This window comes from Sorex fumeus, unplaced genomic scaffold (genome assembly GCF_029834395.1).
Source record: "Sorex fumeus unplaced genomic scaffold, SorFum_2.1 ptg000048l, whole genome shotgun sequence".
NCBI lineage: Eukaryota > Metazoa > Chordata > Mammalia > Eulipotyphla > Soricidae > Sorex > Sorex fumeus.
Genome location: NW_026606105.1, coordinates 4,334,305 through 4,347,308, shown reverse-complemented (window position 1 = coordinate 4,347,308; position 13,004 = coordinate 4,334,305). Strand labels below are relative to the sequence as shown.

Here is a 13,004-nt window from a genome sequence, read left to right as displayed (position 1 = left end):
GTTGTGACCTGGCGGTTATCACAACAATACAGGTAACAACAAATGGAAGGTGGTAATTTTTCAATTATAAATAATAAAATGGGCTGGAATAATAGCACAGGTAAGGTGTTTGCCTTGCACGCAGCCAACATGGCCGACCCGAGTTCGATTCCCCCGCCCCTCTCGAAGAGCCCAGCAAGCTACCGGGAGTATCTCACCCGCTCGGCAAAGCCTAGCAAGCTCCCCATGACATATTTGATATGCCAAACACAGTAACAACAAAGTCTCCAATGGAGACGTTACTGGGCCCGCTCGAGCAAATCGATGAACAACGGGAGGACAGTGACAGTGACCATTGGAAATATTGGACATAACAACATGGACTCAAAGGTCAATCAGCAGATGATTGGGTGAAGAAGCTGTGGTCTATTTCTTCTGTGGAATACTCTGGAATAAAAAAAATATGATATACTCTGGAATAAAAAAAATATGATATACTCTGGAATAAAAAAAATATGATATTGGGTCTTTGATGATTAAAAGGATGGAATATGAGGTGATAATATTAAGTGATGTCAGTAGTAGGATGGAAGCAGTTATTGGGCGATTTCAGTATTTTGTGGAATGTAAATAACTAAAGCAAAAAAATAATGTAAATAACTTTATTCCTCAATAGACTCAATGAAAACTAAAGCAAAAAAAATAATGTAAATAACTTTATTCCTCAATAGACTCAATGAAAAGTATATAGGCTAGACAGAAAGAGAATGAGGGTGGAAGGGATTAGTATAAAGTCTTTTTGGTGTAATGACCCTAGAATTTCAATGATAGGAGTGGTTACTATGAATACATAAAGAAGTATAGTTAAACCTCTAAAATTCCACTACGACTTTAACCAATGATAAACCAATTTTTTTTTAAATAAAGAGGTCATAACATGGGAGAACAGCAAGAAGACCCATATGACCAGGAGAAGTGGGATTAAAGCATTGTTCTTATGTACCTGGAAGGAAAGTAGAAAAAAAAACACAACATGCGATCACAAAAATAGCATACATTATAAGAGAGGAATGATGTCACATGGAAACCAGTGAGGATTAAAGCCCAGAAGTTAAATAAGAAGTCCTAAAGCATTAGAGACACATTGTAAAACTAAAATGCACATCTAGATTGTGTTCTTAGTCCCACAGATGTGGTAACTCCTAGAAATCTGATTTTCTCTTTGACTGCAGAGTATCTTGCTAGCCTGCCTTCTGTTATACAAAGGTTAGAAATGAATTCCACAGTGCCACATAATTAGTAAAGAAACAATGAATTGGGTGAAGATAAATATCACTGTCAGCGATATCAAGTTTTTTGGATCCTGTAGATCCAGGCATGTAATTTCCAGGAGTCAACTGGACATAGTTTGGTTTCATTGTAACGAGGACATTCCTTCTCTTTATGGGTCTTCAGTGCACTTAGGATGTATGAAAAGTATAAAAAAAGGAACAATCTCTTATGATATATTAGATTCTTGAGTGCCAAACATCTGGTTTGAGGGTGTAGCTATATACAGAAACCACAATCACACACAAATCACAAATCATCCTGTTATTCGTCGATTGCCTCAAGCAGGCCCCGGTAATGTCTCCTTCATCCTAGCCCTGAGATTATATTCAAGGCTCTTTAGGAGAATGAGACCCATCATTGTTACTGGTATTTGGCATATTGGGTATGCCACGGGGAGTTTGCCAGACTCTGCCCTGTGGGCAGGCTACATTCGGTAGCCTGCCAGTTTGTCCAAAGTAGGAATGAGATAATAAGATGACATAATAAGGTGTCGCGGACACGCAGTTCCGGGAGCTGGTTTTTATATCTGGGTGGAGGATGCTTGGCCCAAATCCGAGTAGGCTTGGAGATCTCGGCCCAGGAACCCGCATGACTTTGTTCCTCTGCCAGTACCTTCATGTGTGCGAAGAGTGGTCTCAGCATGGTGGTGGCTGGTCCTGGTGGACTTTGGCTGCTGGAGCCCTGGTCGGGGCAGGGAGGAAAGCTCAACCCACTCCCCTCCAAGGGGCCCCGGCGAGGACAGCCAGGTGTGGGGGCAGGAGACTGCACTGTTTTCTTCCAGGAGCTGGTTTTTATAGTCTCTGATTTTCAGTCTCTTGCCCCCGCACCTGGCTGTCCGCGCAGGGGCCCCTTGGAGGGGAGCGGGTTGAGCTTTCCTCCCTGCCCCGACCAGGGCTCCGGTAGCCAAAGACCTCCAGGACTAGTCACCACCATGCTGAGACCACTCTCCACACACATGAAGGTACTGGCAAAGGGACAAAGTCACGCGGGTTCCGGGGCCGAGATCTCCAAGCCTACTCTGATTTGGGCCGAGCATCCTCCACCCAGATCCTCCAAATTCCAGTAGGCGGGGGTCACACCCACCAATTGGCCCCCTGGCTCCGTGTAATCCCATCAACGGCCAAGACTCAGAGATTATACAGAAACCATCTAAAGTTAACATGCAGCTCTGCAGTGAGGACTTGGGAGCATTACTCTAGAAGTTTGGAAGAATCCAAAAAATGCCTTCCTGACCCCCAGAACATTGGTTTCACCTCTCCACCAGCCAAAAAAACGCTTTGCAGGACTCCACCTACACAATCAGTGGTGGTCCCTGGGGAAGTCACAGTTCCCTGAACCCCCAGGGAATTTTTTTATAGACCGTCTCCTTTAGAGTTCAAGAAAACAGCTTAGAGTTGGGATCTGAAATCAGATCCCACAATCATATTCACTAGAGACCAGGGTAGCAGGGAGACATAGAGCCAGACAGACAGGCTCTTCATGGTGGGAAGAAACCACTTCTGAGAGTTAGGGAGGAGCTGACATACTGGCCTGTCTTTTGAGTTCCTGGCCAATAAGACACTCAGATTTTTTTTGTTTTTGTTCTTTGAGGCATGCCCAGCTGATCTCAGGGATTACTTCAGGGCTTGCACTCAGAGGTCACTCTTGGAAAATCCAGTAGACCATACAGGGTACCAGGGATCGACCTTGGCCCAGTCTCATGCAAGGCAAGTGCTTTACCAGCTGTACTATCTGTCTGGACCCAGAGAGCCACCCAGAATTTAAGACAATGGGGAAGACAATCCAGCTCTTATCCCAGACTCTGACACTCCAGCTAAATGTTGACTTTAGCAAATTTTATTTCAAAATAAACTTTATCTCAACAAAGAAAGATCTTAACTGGGAAGGTCAATTAAGTTATGACCACATGGATGGTTTGGCAGCTCACACACCTCCTTAATCTTCATATAGGGAGTGTGCTACTTATCTGGAATCCCATTTCTTCAGGACATCCTATGCTCTTCTCCAACATGAAGTCCCTCCTGCAACTGTCCAGGGCCAGCTGGGGCATCCTGGTTCTAGCTCTCTGTCTACAGTTGGTGATCAACAACGCTCAAGAAAATCAGTGAGTCATCCCTTTCTCCTCAGAAACAAACCCACAAGGTTTCCACTTCCTAAGCCCTACATACCCCTTCTGGAAAACTGTTACAACTTCCTAGACTCTAGTCTCAGGAGCATTTAAGGACCCCTAATCAAGTTCTACTTTCTTCTGTAAGAAGAAGATATGAGAGGCTATGGTATGGGGGCTCTGTAAGAGCCCCCATGATTTTCCCTCCGATTTCCATGGAATCTATTCAGTTGCTCCTGAAAAGAAAGTACCAGAATGCATATTGTCTGTAATGACGTTAGTTTCTCTCTAAAACTCTGATTTTCATCTTTCTATAATCTAAACTTCTGTTTGGATTTTTGCTCAGATTTTATGCACCCTCTCATACCTTGCCTTGCTTCCAATAATGAAAAGTTTAGTAGGTCAGTGAGTAAAAGCTTTGATCAGCTTTGGTAGGACTCATTGAATGATCAGAAACCCTGGTCACTATTCTTGGCTCAGGGATGAGGTTGAGCTAATCTAGCAGTTTGGGCACCCTTCTACTGAAGAAAAAGAGAAATATATTTCACCCCTCCACTTCCTGTGACCTTCAACTCCAGGGTGCTGTCCAGTTCTTGATGCTACCACTGACTGTCTCTCAACCCAGGAAACCCTCTGACATGATTATTCATCCTAAATTCGCTTACCAGTGGGAGGATTCAGAAAACACTTAAATCCTGCCCCTCCTGAGTGCTCTGGGTATTAAGAAAATGAAACAGAGCAGAAATTAGGTCAGGAAACCAAATTTTCCCCAGTCCCACTATATAGGAAAAGTTTAGCCAAGAGTTTCTGGAAAGGGAAAAACACCCTCCTGGTCTTGAGCCCAAGCCTCATAGAATAAAAAATATTTAGTACTTTGTTACTATTTTTCCCTAACCTATTGTGGTAGTCTCTAATGTCTCTAAACATAGCCATGTGTCCTATCCCTTACATAGCTACACACACAAAAATATACCCAGACCTGCGGGAAAATCAAAGACTATCTTTAAGCATCCTACAAACTTGAACCTTGTGGACAGTGAGATATTTAGGTCTGAGTGGAATTCTATTGATGTGGTTTTTTTCCTAGCGATGACTTGCTCCATCCCCTGAGTGAACTAGCTGCTGCACTTGTAATGTGGTACTGTATTTTATTTTTTTCTATTTATTTTAACTGATAAAAGGAAAGATACTCAGATATCTAGATACAAAGATACTCAGGCTTAATTCAAGTATCCAAGTTGCTTATTAATCAAGACTAAATCTGCACACTCTCACCAAGGAGAAAAAAAATCAAAAATTCTGTGGAGATTTAGTGCTCAGCAACTGACACAATTCTTATCATTTTGTCCCTCTGAACCTTCCCTATTCCCTCCTCTTTCCCCCTCTTTATCCCCCCATCTCATGATTGCTTGGTAATCTCTGTCCTGCTTCTCTTCCCCAAACTAGAACAACAAAGATAAATATGAGTATGGATTTTCTGAACACAACAAATGCAACCGAAGAGGTGACTTTAATGCTTACATTGAGCACAGAACTGAAAGAATGCATGGTGGTAAGTAGAGGACTGCGGGAAAGAACTCAAGAAACATCCCACCTCTTTACTATGAGGTCTGTGAGATTAGACTCTCATTTTAATATTGCAAACTACAATTAGTCCTATTACTAAAACCTCCTCAAATATGTTAGATTCTCAGGACAATTGTGGGAACTTGGGGAAGATTATTTTTGCTGCTCTGCAGATAAAGGACGCCCTAGACCAGAAAAGTGTAAGAGGCTAGGAAAGAGAAAGGAGTAAATCAGTGGTAGGAAACAGAGCTAAGAAGGGAAAAGAAAAACTCTAAGAACTATGTAGTGGGGAGAATTGGTAGGTGCTTCTCCAAAGTCCAAGAATGATAGGTGTTGGAGGGGAGGGGGTTCTGTTTTTTTTTTAATTTTTATTAGTGAAACACCATGAGGTACAGTTGTAGACTTACAAATTTTTGTGCTTGGATTTCAATTATACAATGATCAAATACCCATCTCTCCACCAGTGCCCATTTCCCACCACCACCACGGATCCCAGTATCCCTCCCACCCCCCCATCCCACCCTGCTTCTGTGGCAGGGCATTACTTTTGTTCTCTCTCTCCTTTTGGGTGTAGTGGTTTGCAAAAGTGGCAATCTTGTTCGGACTATAGCCTACTCTCATCACGCATTTCCCATCCTGAGAGGAACCTCCCAACACCCTTTACTTGGTGCTCCCTTCTCTATCTGAGCTGCCTTTTCCCCTAGCATGTGTGGCTGGCCTCCAAGCCATGGGGTAAACCTCCTGGTACTTAGGAGGGGTTTTTCAGAAGGAAAAACTACCCTTGTTCAGGAAGTGGAAGTCGATGGAAGGGAAGTCTGATTTTAAACCTGATTAGAGATTCTCAAGCAGTAATGTGCACTGAATGCATCCGAAAATCTGTTGTAAACGCATGTTCCAGTCAGTAGTTCTGGTGGAGGCCAGCACCACTATATTTCTAATAAGCTCTCAGGTACACCAAGGCTGAGATCCAAGAACCATGCTTTGTTCAGTAAGGGGTTAAAGCATGATCGCTCTTGCCTGGCTGATCTGAATTACAGGAAATCAGATCTGTGCGGATTTTAGTCAAAAAAGAACTTTCCCCCTGGAAGAGAAAGCCTTGTTTCATTTCCCTAGGTTTTCTCAGGTGATCTGACAAAAAACAACCTGCCCCTTGTTAACTGGTCTGCTCTAAGGTAGGACCCTCGTGTCTCCTGCCTCCTTCTGGAATGATATTGATTCAACAATTTGGGATATTGATCCCAAAAGGATCCCTTTTGGGGTAGGACTGGTACTTGCCTTCAGCATTAATTTCCTGACTCCAATTAGACCAAGGCCCATTGATGAAACTGGGAACAAAACTGGGAGCAGAGGTTTGCTATTCTGTAAAGCAGATGTTTCAATCCCTTTTAGGAATGGTGCTGGACCTCAGGTTGAAAACCATTGCCTTTCAAGTTTGTCTTAGAAATAACCCTGCCCCCCTAGGAGAAATATTTCAGATCTATGAGCAAAGATGAATACAGCAACTTTGCTAGCTGTTCTTTCTGTTTTATAATTCCAGAATATTAACCCTGTGTGCTCACTTGGAATGGGAGTTGAATCAATATCATTTCACCTTGCAGTTTGTGTTAAAACTTCAATGCAAAAATAAATAAAAGTGTGTGTTTCAGATTTTTGTGAGAATGCCGATGTAGAAAAATAATAATAGACACCTATTCCCATCTCCAGATAAGTGAGAGATGTTTAGTGAGTGTGTTTAATCAATATAATGGCAAGTGATACATTTTGTACCACTGTGGTTAAAAATATGTTTTCCAAAACACTGCTAGTACAATCAGATCAAAGAATCTTTTTAAAATCTTCTGGGGCCGGAGTGATAATACAACAGGGAGAGCATTTGCCTTGCTCACGGCCAGCTTGTATTTGATCTCTGACATCCCATATGGTCCCCTATGCACCACTAGGAGTGATTCCAGAGTCAGGAGTAATCCCTAAGCATCACTGGGTGTGGCCCCTAAACAAAAAAAAAAAGTAAAAAGTAAAGAATAAAACCTTCCAAGTAGGGGCTGGAGAGATAGCACAGCGGGTAGGGCATTTGCCTTCCAAGCAGCCGACCCGGATTCGATTCCCAGCATCCCATATGGTCCCCTGAGCACCGCCAGGAGTAACCCCTGTGCATCGCCAGGTGTCACCCAAAAAGCAAAAATAAAAGAGCAAAACCTTCCAAGTATACAGGTAAATGTCAAGAAACTCCTAGATAGATAATGGTAACTAGAAAAAAAACTATATAAATTTTATTAGTTTTGGTCCAGTATCTTTATAATTTCCAGTAAAATAGAACTACAAAGTACATTTATGTTATATAGATATAAAAAATATATAATTCCCTAAATGTTAATTGCATAGTTCCTAACTTGACTTCTCCTTAAAATGTGTTTGCAATTGAATTTTTGAGCAGGTATGTTATTTGGATCAAAAAATAAAGTTTTAAAATAATATGCCTTCAGTCATGTATTTGAATATGAAAATTAAATAATCCTTAAGGGTTGAAGAAAATGTAAGCTATAGTCTCCACCATTTTTATTTTGGCCATTTAACTGGTCTCAGCAGGATTTTGGTATATATGTCTGAAAATTGTTTATATGTACAGAAAGAAAATGTATCAAATTACATTAAAATGCCATATTAAAGAGTAATAAAACATTAAAAATAAACTTGTATATAGGGCTGGAGTGATAGCACAGTGGGTAGGGCGTTTGCCCTTGCATGTGGCTGACACAGCCGACCAGAGTTCAATTCCTCTGCCCCTCTTGGAGACCCTGGCAAGCTACCGAGAGTATCTCACCCTCAAGGCAGAGCCTGGCAAGTTCCCCACGACATATTCCATGTGACAAACACAGTAACAACAAGTCTCACAATGGAGACATTATTGGGCCCGCTCAAGCAAATCAATGAACAATGTGGGAACAGTGACAGTGACAGCAGTGGCAGTGCTATTTATGTCTCTTAATCACATAGGTTAGTAGGTCAAATTAGGGGCCAGAGTGTAGGCTCCTTGCCTTGCATGGCTAATTTAAGTTTGATCCCTGCTAACCTGAGCACCACCAGGACTGATCCCTGAGTGTAGAGCCAGTAATATGCCTGAGAACCACTGGGTGGGGCAAAAAAAAAAACTGAACTGAATGAAGATATAAAACAGTCAAGTTAGATTTTAGTGTTTGAAGACATAGTATATGTGAAGCTGTTACTCAGCTTGAGGACACGTAGTTTAAGGTAGTTAAAGTGCCAGGTCTTTGGCAATTCAATCACATGCATTGTGCTCACACCCTATGGGATATGACATTTGTTTTGATTAGGCAAGCATCGAAATTGCCAAATTCACAAGGCACACTATTGCTTGAACATCGATTTGCTCGAGCGGGCCCAGTAACGTCTCCATTGGAGACTTTGTTGTTACTGTGTTTGGCATATCAAATACGTCATGGGGAGCTTGCCAGGCCCTGTCGTGGGCAAGATACTCTCGGTAGCTTGCCGGGATCTCTGAGAGGGGCGCACTATTGCTTATGTAATTAAAAGGCAACAAGGTCAAGGGTAGGTTTCTCTGCAGAGACCCCAGGTCTCACTGGGTGTGGTCCCTAAACTAACAAAAGAAAAAGTAAAAAGTAAAGAATAAAACCTTCCAAGTAGGGGCTGGAGAGATAGCACAGCGGGTAGGGCATTTGCCTTGCAAGCGGCCTACCCGGGTTCGATTCCCAGCATCCCATATGGTCCCCATGTGGAAGGGAAGTCTGAATTTAAACCTGATTAGAGACTCTCGAGCAGTAATGTGCACTGAATGCATCCGAAAATCTGTTGTAAACGCATGTTCCAGTCAGTTTCTTAGTCCAATGTCAACAGGAGGACCACTTGAATTCACTGTGGGGTCTGGGGCCAGTGGGCTCCACTTAACCTTGGCAAACTCCAGAGGAGGGCACATAAACCCAGCCTGGATCATACGGTCACTCTCACATGTAGCCAATACTGGAGCTCACTAAATCTACCATATAAATCCAACATCTTGTGCTTCTCCTTGTAATAAAATTGTGCAGCTGGGTCTTGGTTGCTGTATTGAAAACAAGACCTGGGTTGACTTCTTGCCCCAAAGAAACAGGTGGTCATAGGTTAACTCCTATATTCCTAGTCAAGTAGCCAGGCAACCCCACCTTCGCAGTGCGCAGCCCTGCCTGAGTTCTCCTGACCCTGGGTGACCAACTGCAGCAGCCGTCTAGAGCTCTGGTTGCAGTGACACACAGGAACTGAGGTCAAATGCTTTCTGACGTAGATTTTAGTTTTTTGAACAAGACTTCAGAAGTGAACTCCCACCTGTGGTCTTGGTCTTGAAATTGAGGGCTTCCTCCTCCACCTCTTTCTCCTCCTTCACCCTCTCTTGTCTTTCTCCCTTTTTCATTTCAGACTAATACTGAGTTCTCTCTTTCCTCCTCATCTTCTGCAGGTTAACGCTTACCTGGAAAGCAGTCATCCAATGGACACGTCTTTTAACCTCACCCAGACTTCCTGCCTCTGTAACGATTCCCCAAGACACTTATACTGGCAATTTGTAGCCAATGGTAAGTATTCAGTTCATGGAAGGAAACAGAGTCCACCAGAAGGGGAAACTGTAAAGACATACAAGGCTCTGGATCCAGAGAAGGGCCCAGTCCCATAGACAGCAGGACAGGAAGAAGGAGATTGGGAGTCAGGTCGGGAACAGGTGTGTCAACCTGGATAGTGATGCAGGTGAGGCAGTAGCTGTGGCCGTGGCTATCTGTATTCATTCGCAATTCCCAGGTTCTTCAATATTTTCAAGAGTGAAAACATTGAATACTGAAGATGCTCAGACTCAGAGTTGGAATAGAAAAGTTTATTGGAAAGTAGAAGAGGAGGAGGGAAAAAAAGGAGTTCCCCAAGTAGGGAGGAATTTAGTCTAGGACTAAGTTAACTATGGTTCTTTTGTGAGATTTTTATAGGAAAAATGGGTCTTTGTGTTACAGAGAATGCGGGGAATCTACAGGATGGTCAGGCTGATTTGAGTCTTTCTGGCCATCTGCCTCTGATATTGTCCATTATCTTAGCCTCCCTGTGAGCCTAAGCCGTGGGGCAGAATTTTTATCATGAACAATCATTAACTCCCTGTCTATCAGAAAAGCCCAGGAATTTGCAAGGGAGTCAAAAATGTAGGATTGGCCAACCCAAAGCGGGACTGCTCACAGCAGCTGGCAAGAGTAAACTGGGGCCTCTTCATTCAATAGCTGCCCAGTGTAGAAAGGTGAAAGACTCTAAGAGAAAATCTAGTAAAGAAGAGGACACATTCGTAAACTTTTAGGGCAACAACTTACTGGGTGCTGCCAGATATTAGCTGACCAGGTAGGACTGGGGCTAATGTGTTATCTGAAATGAACTTACTCTTGTCACTTTCAGAAACCATGACTATAGAGGCTCATGCTGACGCTGTTTCAGAACTTGGCATCTGCCCTGACGATGAGGCAGTGGTACCAATAGTGGGAAGTCACGCTTCTATGGAGAAGAACGTGGAAGAATAGTGGAAGCCCTGGTATCTCTATGACCTATTACCCCAGATTGTTCTCTAAGGAAACTCAATCATGGTGGCTCTAAAATAAAATTTCCCGCAAGCTGCTCTGTGTGCTGCATTTCTGCGTCATACCCAGAATTTCTACCTCGTGAGTCTTTCAAAAAACCTTCACTCGAGGGAGTTTATAGGCCCTCACTGTCCACTGGTGGGAAAGGAAGAGAAGAAATACTGGAAAGAGGGCTTTTCTCACACACAAAAAATGTAGGGGCCCTGAAATTCACATCCAGTGAGGAACAGAACTAGGACAAGCTCCAAGACCCCATAACTTCTATTTCTTGTCTCTCAACCAGCTCACTGTCCCGCCATGAACAACTTCAGTTCCCATCTGAGGTCTCTAATCTATCAGTTGCTTCCCTGACCTATCTCCCCTCCCGCCCCCGACAGTAGCAAACTTCCTACTAAGGACCCATTCTCTTGCCCTTTGTTTCTATTATCTTTTTTTTTTAATTTATTTATCTTTTGTGTTTTGGATCACAGCCTGCGATGCTCAGAGGTTACTCCTGGCTCTGCACTCAGGAATAACTCCTGGCAATGCTGGGGGGACCATATGGGATGCTGGGAATCAAACCTGGGTTGGCTGCATACAAGGCAAAGGCCATCCCCGCTGTGCTATCGCTCCAGCCCCTGTTTCTATTATCTTTGAGCATTTTTTTTTGTATTTTACAAACCGAGCAAAAGCTTCAAGTCTGTCCCTCTCCATTTAACTCATTTCATTAGCAACAATTTCCAGCTTCATCCATCTGGGTGCTGGTGAAGGCACTGGTGATCAAACCCCTAGATTGAACCCCTAGAACTCAATCATAAATAGTTTTGTAACTTAGTCATTCACAGTGATTCAAGAATTCATTTTTAAATAAAAGAAAGAAAGAAAATGAGACAGACATAAAAGAAAACAAAGACTAGAATCAGGGACCAAACGCCCCCACCAGGACTGAGAGTCCTGACTACCCTGTATGTTCAATATTTATTTCTTAGAACCAGGAATTATTACAGGAAAAGGAGAGGGGCATTCTGCAGTCCAATGCCAAACTATGCTAATCTAACCAAACTATGCTAATCTAACCTGGCTGACTAGTTTGCATATCCAATCTCAATGGGTTCTTCCTCTGGGAGAAAGAGCAGAGAAAAAACCATTACAGGACCCACACCCACGCCTCCCCCAAACACACACACACACACACACACACACACACACACACACACACCAGGTAACTTTCTACACTGGAGCTGGCTTCTGAATTTCAGGGTCCTCTGAATTTCTCCTTAGTTCATCTGTCTTAAACACTGTTCCCAAAGGGGTGGGACTAAGTTGCAGTACTGCAGTGATAAGAACTAGATAGGAGGCGGGGTGGTGGGGTGGGGTGGGACGGTTGAGGGGAGGACAGAAAGAAAATCTGGTTTCTGGGCAAGATAGCAGAACCAGGAAACTATGATCCAGAATGGGTGTTAGAATCCATGAAGGGAAATACAATCACTGGAGGTGATTGTTGTACATAAATTAGAAGAGTCCATCAATTGTATTGTTTCGATTATTTGTTTTGTAGGGGGAGTCCCCAGGGCACTTACTCCTCACTCTGTGTTGGTCTCTGTGTTAGTTCATGGTTCCCAGGTGAAAAATGAAAATATTGAGTAATAATGATGCTTAGATTCAAGGTTAGAAAGTAGAAACGTTTATTGGAAAGGAAAAAGAAGGGAAAAGGAATCCCCATGTGGGGAGGAATTTAATATAGACTAAGTTAAGGGCTCTTTTTGTAGGGTTTTTTTTTTAATAGAAACATGAGGTCTTCCTTTACAGAGACTGCAGGAATGTTAAAGTAGTGGTTTGTGTTTCTGTATCAGTATTGCAAACCACAACGCCCAAAATGGAGGGGGGGGGAAGAGAGAGAGAGAGAGAGAGAGAGAGAGAGAGAGAGAGAGAGAGAGAGAGAGAAGAATAAGAAGAAAGGAGCCTGCCATAGATGCAGGCAGGAGGTGGGCGATGGGGAGTGATGGGAGGGAACCTGGGGACACTGGTGCTGGGAAATGTACACTGGTGGAAGGATGGATGTTGGAATACCATATAACTGAAATCTCATCATGAACAGCTTTGTAAAGGTCTATCTCACAGTAATTCAATAAAAAAAAAAGGTTTAAAAAATGATCAAAAATAGTCTTAATTGATGCAAACAAACAAATTTTCAACTTTAAAAAAAAAAGATGTGTGGCGTATCCAGTGGGCTGGAACGCTAGCACAGCGGGTAGGGCTTTCGCCTTACACGCGGCCAACACAGCCGACCTGAGTTCGATTCCTCCGCCCCTCTCAGAGAGCCCGGCAAGCTACCGAGAGTATTTGATATGCCAAACACAGTAACAACAAAGTCTCCAATGGAGACGTTACTGGGCCCGCTCGAGCAAATCGACGATCAACGGGAGGGC

At 43.2% G+C, this 13,004-nt stretch overlaps 1 long non-coding RNA gene across 1 annotated transcript; it reads left to right on the top strand.

Moving 5' to 3' along the window:
- Positions 1-4,927: 4,927 nt before the first annotated feature.
- Positions 4,928-10,524, top strand: LOC130032328 (uncharacterized). The gene is made up of 3 exons (XR_008793831.1): positions 4,928-4,970; positions 9,453-9,567; positions 10,418-10,524. It is a non-coding gene; the product is annotated as an uncharacterized LOC130032328 (long non-coding RNA).
- The last annotated feature ends 2,480 nt before the right edge of the window (positions 10,525-13,004 follow it).